This window comes from Bos javanicus, chromosome 26 (assembly GCF_032452875.1).
Source record: "Bos javanicus breed banteng chromosome 26, ARS-OSU_banteng_1.0, whole genome shotgun sequence".
Classification (NCBI taxonomy): Eukaryota; Metazoa; Chordata; class Mammalia; order Artiodactyla; family Bovidae; genus Bos; species Bos javanicus.
Window position 1 is genome coordinate 3,675,307 of NC_083893.1, and position 8,788 is coordinate 3,684,094.

An 8,788-nucleotide genomic window follows, 5' to 3' on the forward strand; every position below is an offset into this window, starting at 1 on the left:
TTCTTCAGAGTGCAAGGATGTCCCTGGGAAAATGGACATTAATTAGGAAACTAAAGATATAGATTAACATATAAGCAAAGCTCTCTCTCTCTTTTAGTTTTTTTTTTGTTGTTGTTGTTCTCAACCTGTTTAATGTGTAAAATAGAAATATGAGTACTAGGCAGAGTTCTGGTTTGAATACCTTTTCGGAATGCTGGCCATCTAGAGCATTATTCTGAATAGCTTGATTATCTTCTGTGACCCAGAGAGTTTCAGTTTTGAAAAGACCTAATTCCACAGGATTATGGTGACTAATTTATCATGAGAATTAAATACAGAAATGTAAAGGCTCCAAGCTAACAGCAGGGGAAGAACTAGTGTAACAGTAATAGCTGGGGTTGATGGGACAAGAAGCAACTGATTATAAAATCACTTTTCCTTTGTAACGAAGTATTCATAGTTTAACATAAATTATACATTCATTGTGGTGTTTAAAAACAGTCAAGCCTAAATATATTCATACTGTCAAAAAGATACACATACTGAAAACCTGTTTAAACACAAAATTCTCAGCCAGGGCCATGAACATTTAGAAGAAGTTTTTGCTTCTCAAGCTTAATGAGAGCCTGGGAATCATTTTATTAAAAAATAAGACTAAATTTAAAATCTCACCAAATTAGGAATCCAATGTAGAAAATTGATGACAACAGAGTAGCTAAAGCTAGCAGTTCTCAAATTTTAGACTAGTCACCTGGAAGGCTCATAGAAACACAGCTCCACGGCCCCACCTCTAGAGGACTGAACGGGGCCTGAGTCCCTGAAGTTCCAATAAGTTCCCAGGAGGTGCTGGTACTGCTGGTCCAGGAACCCCAAGTGAGAAACACTGGCCAGAACACCTGTAAAAACATAGCACTGTCTCTATCTCTGCTCAGCACAGACAGTGTCCACACACTGTCAGCCGAGGTTATCCTGAAGGAGACAGCATGAAGGGGGTGCTCAGGAGGGACACCACTGCCTGCTACTTCATGGTCAGAGAGAAATTCTGGGTTTGTTCTCAGGTCACATGGAGCACTGCTCTGCCAGCATGTGATGAGGTTTACAACCAAAGCCATATACAATATATCTGAAGTGTTTATTTAATGCTGAAAATTTACCTTAGGGGACAGAAGAATGTAAATAGAAAGAAAAAGTCACCTTAATTAAGTCATCCTTGGAAATGATGAGTTGTTGGTTTTTTTTTTTTCTTTCTTTCAAATAATTTCACTGTAATGTAACTTCAAACATTCTGGGAGGTAAACAATCTTGGTAGCTATAAGGGAAGAGAGAATGCTGGGGTCTGGCCATCCTACTGACTCTACTGCAGGGTCTTGGACACAAGAGCCCCAAGCAGCTGGAAAACAAAGGATTCAAGTTCCAGTAGGAAGGTACAGTGCATGTCCACGAAAAAGCACCCCTGAAACCATCTTTAAACAGAGTTGGGCAGAGCCACCCCTGAGTCTGGTTCAAGACAGTGACCTAGTGAAGCAGTGCCCAGGCTTAGAGGCCTCTATGGGCCCCTCCCACCGTGGCCTAGCCAAGTGCCTGTTGCCACCCAAATAAGACACATAGCCAGTCTCAGTGAAAGAGGTACTTGCTACTGGGGTGAAAACTCTGGAGGGAGCTAGTACCAGGACTCAAAACTCTCAGCCATGAGTTTCCTAAAATGAGTTCTTCCAGATACAATGCACACAAGCTTTAAGAGCAGCAAAAGCACCCCTAGTAGAAGAAGCTTAATGTTCTGACAGTCTGCGTTGGTCCCTGCATCCCCAGAGACCTAGGGGAGCCTGCTGAGGGCTGCTGCTCCTCCCATGGTGAGCTCCCCAGCAGTCGGTTTGGGAGTTACAAGCTCAAACTCTGCCACTTCCAGTAGTTACCGGGAAGCTCAGTTTAGCCAAATTGTGCAACACCAGATTCCTCCTTGAAAAGTCCCTGTGGATGCCCACCCTATCCTTCCCTGGCCTCTCTTTCACCTACCCTGCCCAGCCCCCACCTAAAGTGCCACATGCCAGGCTGTGCCAGGCATTGTGGGTGGCTGTGGGCAGCTGGCAGAGCTCAGGTCACAGGGTGAAGCTGGTAGCACTGCAGGGAAAGATTTGCCTCCACCCACAGCACAACAGTCATGAACCAATGGAAAGAAAGTCACAAATAAACATGAATTTTCAAATTTCATCATAATATTCTCCAAATTGAACACTTAAAGGCAATTGTCGTCATAAAGTACTAGGTTTAGGACTAAGTTAAAATATACATGTATTTGTCTCCTCCTTGATCGACATAAGATTGTTACTGTTACTTCTTCAGAGAACTATATAAAGAATTTAAATTCTAAGGGAAAAAAAAATAATCAACTCAATTTGTTAAAAATGAGCAATAATGGGGGGGAAAGGTGTTTCCTCTCCACCCCTCCTCCTACACCCCTTGCCATTTTGGCTTACAAGATTTACAGCATCATTCCAGCTTTCACAGCTACAGCTTAGGAAGGATCCCTGGATATACTTAAAATCCTTTTCTTGAGGACTTTGTCCAAAGAGCCCAGAAGCTGGCTCTTAGAGGGGATGTCTGCCTCTTATGGAGGTGGTTCTTGAAGATGATGGTCTTCATGGTCCTGTAGCACATGGGGATTAAGTTCAGCGAGCTGGAGAGCACCTTCTCAGCATCCAGTAGGGGCTTGGAGCTGGGCAGGTTCTGGGTGGCAGTGGTCTCGCCATCCTAGCCATCCTCCTTATCTCACTTGGTGCCTGCCTCAATCTTCTTCTTCCTCTTCTTGCACTTGTGCTTGGCCACCTTATGCTTAGCCAACTCCTCCATCTTGGTGATGCCTTTGTCCTGGTTCCACTGCAGCTGCCGAATCTTGGTGCACAGCATCTTCTTTTTGTGCATGTTATGGAACAGGTTGTCAAACTCCTCACAGGAAATGAACTGTGTGAGTGGCTGAAGCTTCAATCACAACTCCTCCTCCCTGGTGATCTTGTGCTTAGCCTCCTTCTCCTTGTTCTTGCCTAGGAAGGCAGGCACCAAGTTGTAGTCACCTGTGATTTTTTGCACTGCTGACACTCCTTGAGCTTCTGCAGGCATATGTCCTTATGTGCGAGCTTCAGCTCTATCTCCACATCATGGTAGTCTTAGTTGAGAGCCAGCTGATAAAGATCTCAGGGTCCTGGTCATACTTCTGTATCCTGTTGTTGTTGTCCCACAGGGGCAGGTAGTCCAGCTGTTGCTGCTCAGCCACTACTTCCTGGGGAGTCTGGAAAGCTTCAATGTGAACAGCCATATCCTCCCATTTTCCAAAGCTAAACTGCTCAGTGGCATCCAGCAGCAGCTGTCCTTGTGGCCACCAGCTGATAGTGTTACTACATCCAAGCTCGTTCTGCAGGCTGCATGACAGGCCAATGAATTGGAGACGAGGTGTTGAGGCAAGATGTTATTTGGTAATTTGGCTGACCAAGAAGATGGCAGACTAATGCCTCAAAATAACTATCTTCTTCTGGATACTAGGTTCTTTTATGGATCAGAGATGGGAAGAGAAGGGGAAACAAAGTACAAAAGCCATTAATCTTGCAAATATCTCCTAGAATGACAAGTCTCAAGCAGTAGATGTGTTCATTTCTTTCTTCTTGCCATCCACAGGTGGGCAGGATCATGAACAAAGGCACTTTAGTTTAAGAGTCAGGCAGAGAGGCCGAATTCTCTGAGGCAGGCCATTATGTATAATTATAATAACCAAAGCAACAAAAAGACATGTCAAAGAAACACTTCTAACATGGTATCAGAATTGGATTTTCCTTGTAACGGTAGCCATGATAGCGGCAGTGGTGGCTGATCTCTGTACCAGCTGAGAAGCACTCAGAGCACACAGCTCAATGCCCTTGCAGTTGATACGGCGGAAGTGCAGTGAGCTCACCTCCACCAGGCAGTACAGACAGTACTTCTTATCAAGTTCCACTGTCTTACTCCACCTGCCTCCTTGGCCCCCACTACTGCCACCCTCTCTGCATTTTTTAAAATTGGGGGTACAAAGGTATTCTCATGCAAAATAGAATCCAAACTTTATTATTTTAAACATATAAACCTATAGATGTTGTTCAGTTGCTAAGCCGTGTTCCATTCCTTGCAACCCCGTGGACTGCAGCACGCCAACCTTCTCTGTCCTTCACTATCTCCTGAAGTTTCCTCAAACTCTTGTCCATTTACCTCAATCAAAACTTATCTGAATCTAATTAGAAAATAGTAAGCTAAATAAATTGTCCCATGTTTAAGGTGGATTGATATGCTTTATAGTCTTCCTCTTCTTCCCTCTCTTGGAATTGTATACATACATTTGACATGACTGAACTTTATTATGAAAGATGCACAATTATATAGGGTCCTAAAGTCTTGGTTTATCATTTACTTATTTATATTATCTTCTATTTGGGAAACAAAATATAAAATCTGAGATTAAAATAATTACTTTAGAAAGAAAACAAGGTTGTAAAGAATATCTTAATTCTGCTTTGTGTCAAGATATGAACATCATATATGCTGCTGCTGCTGCTTCTAAGTTGCTTCAGTCGTGTCCGATTCTGTGTGACCCCATAGATGGCAGCCCACCAGGCTCCCCCATCCCTGGGATTCTCCAGGCAAGAACCCTGGAGTGGGTTGCCATTTCCTTCTCCAGTGCAGGAAAGTGAAAAGTGAAAGTGAAGTTGCTCAGTCGTGTCTGACTTTTAGAGACCCCATGGACTGCAGCCTAGCAGGCTCCTCCATCCATGGGATTTTCCAGGCAAGAGTACTGGAGTGGGGTGCCATTGCCTTCTCTGTCATCATATATGAATGGAGCACAAATAACAGTGCAAAAGTATACCCTACTGAAAGTATAATTAGACCTATAATTTAACACATATGTATTTTAATTGTTTTCCTTTAACAAATGAATCACTCCTTTTTTCCTAAAGTTGGATTGGTTAACATTTTCATTATAATTAAATACATATAAGATTTTCTGTTTATATGTAGAATATTTTATAGTAACCACACTTTTTCAAAATAACCTTTAAAAAGAAGCTTCAGATGTTCACTTTACAAGTGTATTACTTTTCCCTAATATATGCAATATATTAAACTTTCAAAAACCAGGATATGTGAGATCATTAACCATCAACATTAAGTAAAGTAAGCCACAACCAAATAATAGTTTGAAATATAGAACAAGTTAATCAGAAGGATAGTTTTCACATTAATATAGAGTAGGAAAAATCATGACTTATCAGAAAATTCATGTATTATGGAAAGTTTCAATTGTTATATGTATTTCCAAAATATGAATGCTATCATTGAGACAAGATAATAGTTTAACATAAAGATAGAGACACTCACACACAAATACACTCCAAACTTAAAAACTATTGGGCATAAAAGGACACTGTCAACAGAATGAAAAGGAAACCTACAGACTGAGAGACAATACTTACAAATCAAATTTCTGATAGGGGATTAATCCAGAAAATACAGAGAACTCCTACAACTCAACAACAATCAGATTTTAAAATGGGAAAAAGACCTGAATGTTTTTTTCAGAAATGATATATAGACGACCAACAAGCATATGAAAAGATGCTCAATATCATTAATCACTAGAGAAATTCATATCAAAACAATGAGATATCACCTTGTCACAGGAAGGGGAACCCCTTCCAGGGCCTGAAAGAGGGTTCTTGTCTAACACTTGGAAATTAATTCTCTGAGGAGCCACACATCCTGACAAAGCAAGAGACTTTATTGGCAAGGGGTGCTGGGTGGAGAGCAGGAGGGTAAGGGAAACCAAGAGGACTGCTCTGCCACCTGGCTCACAGCCTCGGGTTTTATAGTAATGGGTTAGTTTCCAGGCTATCTTTGGCCAATCATTCTGACTCAGAGTCCTTCCTGGGGATACACATATTGTTCAGCCAGTATGGATACCAGCAGGGATTCTGAGAGGTAGTAAGACACATGGTGTCTCCTATTGACCTTTCCAAACTCTTTTGGTTAGTGGTGGCCTATTGATTCCATGTTCCTTACCAGGACCTCCTGTCATAAAATAACTCATGCAAATGAATACTGTGGTGCCTGGTCAGGTAGATTGTTTCAGTCAATGTATCCCCTAACAACTTCACACTTTCTAGAAAGATTATTATCAATAAAACAGAAAGTAACAAGTGTGAGCAAGGATGTAGAGAAATAAGAACATTGTACCTTATAGAGGGGAATGTAAAATGGTGCAGCTGCTATGGAAAGCAATATGGTGACTCACCAAGAAATCAAAATAGAATTAACATATGTATTGGTCTGCTCAGGCTGCCATAGCAAAATATCATGGACTGGGTGGACTTAAATAACAAAAATCTATTTCTCACAAGTCTGGAAGTTGAGAAATTCAAGATCAATGTACCAGTGGATTTGGTTTATGGTAGGAAACCTTCCTGGCTTGCAGATGGTTACCTACATTCAGAAAAAGAGAGAGAGAGACAAAGAAAGACAGGGGCTAAGGAGAGGGAAGTTTCTTGATGGGTGTAGCGTTTCAGTTTTGTAAGATGAAATAGTTCTGGAGCTCTGTCGCACAATAATGTACATAAACTTAGCACTCCTCAACTGTATACTTGAAAATGGTTAAAATGATAAATTTCATGTAATGTATTTTTTACCACAATTGAAAATAAAAATGTTCAATTAGGTCCCATTTGTTTATATTTGCTTTTATTTCCTATATTTTAAGAGACAGTTCCAAGAAATTATTGTTCTAAGTTATGTCAAAGTATGTTATGCCTATGTTTTCCTCTAGGAAGTTTACAGTATCTGATCTTACATTTAGGTGTTTAATCCACTTTGAGCTTATTTTTGTATATGATATTAGTGAAATATCATTATTTTACAAGTAGCTGTCCAGTTTTCTGAGCACCACTTGCTGAAGAAACTTTCTCCATTGTATATTCTTGCCTCCTTTATTGTAGATTAATTGACTGTCAGTGTGTGGGTTTATTCCTAGGATTTCTATTCTGTTGCACTGATCTGTGAGTCTGTTTTTGTGCCAATACCATACCAGTTTGATTACTGTAGCTTTGAAGTTGTTGGGATGCATCCTGCAGGGCTACAAGGCCTAGGATTGCCCAGAGTCAAAACCAAAGAAAGAGCCCAGAGTCAGTCACAGACACATCAATAGTGTATTTGCTAGCAAGCTCTTACATGTCTGAAGCACAGTCCTGGAGGGACACTATGCCATGTGTGTGTATGGCAGATGGTGGACAGGACTTGCGGGCAGACTTTGCTCCTGAGAGGAAGAGTTTACCAGTTACAGGGAGAATTGAGTCAGGTTACTTCATTGGTTACCTGGCAGAATGGCATGCCCCTCACTACGCTTTTGATGAGCTATCAATTGTGATGTTCTGATCTAAGAGTTAGAACAGTCACTAGCTGGGGTGGGATAAGTAGGTAGGAAGTTCAGTTAGATAAGTAAGATGTAGGTGAAGCAAGTACTGATCAAGCAGGGGGTGGACAGAGAGCAAGAAAACAGTCATTTGGGGTGGCCTGACCATATACTGGCTTCCCATGTGGCTTAAGTGGTAAAGAATCTGCCTGGCAATACAGAAGATGAAAAAGACGCAGGTTCAATCCCTGGGTCAGGAAGACTCCCTGGAGGAGGACATGGCAACCTACTCCAGTGTTCTTGCCTGGAGAATCCCACAGACAGAGGAGCCTGGCGGGCTACAGTCCATAGGGTCACAAAGAATCAGACATGACTGAAGTGACTTAGCACGTACGTACGCACCACCATATACCAATATAGTCTGAAGTCAGAGGGCATGGTACCTATAGTTCTGTTCTCCTTTCTCAAGATTGTTTTGGCTCTTCAGGATCTTTTATGTTTCTATACACATTTTAAAATTTTTTGTTCTAGTTCTATAAAAGTGTCCTTGGAATTTTGTTAGAGATTTCACTGGATCCATATATTGCCTTGGGTAATGTGGTCATTTAAAAATATTAGTTCTTCCAGTCCATGAACACAGTATACCATTCCATCTATGGTCTTCAGTTTCTGTCATCAGTGTCTTACAGTTTTCTGAGTACAAGTCTTTTACCTCCTTTTGTAGGCTTATTCCTAGGTTTCTACCATTTTGATGAAGTTGTAACTGGAATTGTTTTCTAAATTTATTCTTCTGATAGCTTTTCATTAGTGTATAGAAATGCAACAGATTTTTGTATCTTGCATTTTTGCATTTTGTATCCTGCAATTTTACCAAATTCACCGATCAGCTCTATAGTCTTCTGGTGGTATCTTTAGGATTTTCTATGTATCATATCATGTCATCTTCAAACAGTGAAAGTTTAACTTCTTCCTTTCCAATTTGGATTCCATTCATCTTTCTTCTTCTCCTTTGCACAGCAAAAGAAATCATCAAAAAAAAAACAAATAAAAGGACAACTTATGAAATGGGAGAAATTATTTGTAAATGATATGACCCATAAACAATTAACAGCCAGCGTATATAAAGAATTCATACAACTCAGCATAAAAGAAATAAGCAACCCAATTTATTAACATGTACACACTGTTATATTTAAATTACATAACCAAAAAAAAGTAAGCTACAAGGAAATATTTTTTGAGGGAATATAGCCAATAATTTATAATGACTATAAATGGATTATAGCCTTTAAAAATTGTGAATCACTCTATCGTACACCTGTAACTTATATAATATTATAAACAACTATTATTCTATAAAGTTAAAAAAATTTAAGAAAAAGAACTTCATCA

The 8,788-nt window shown here is 40.3% G+C and overlaps 1 pseudogene; it reads right to left on the reverse strand.

Moving 5' to 3' along the window:
• Positions 1-2,491: 2,491 nt before the first annotated feature.
• Positions 2,492-7,834, reverse strand: LOC133239075 (transcriptional adapter 2-beta-like; annotated as a pseudogene).
• Positions 7,835-8,788: the final 954 nt, after the last annotated feature.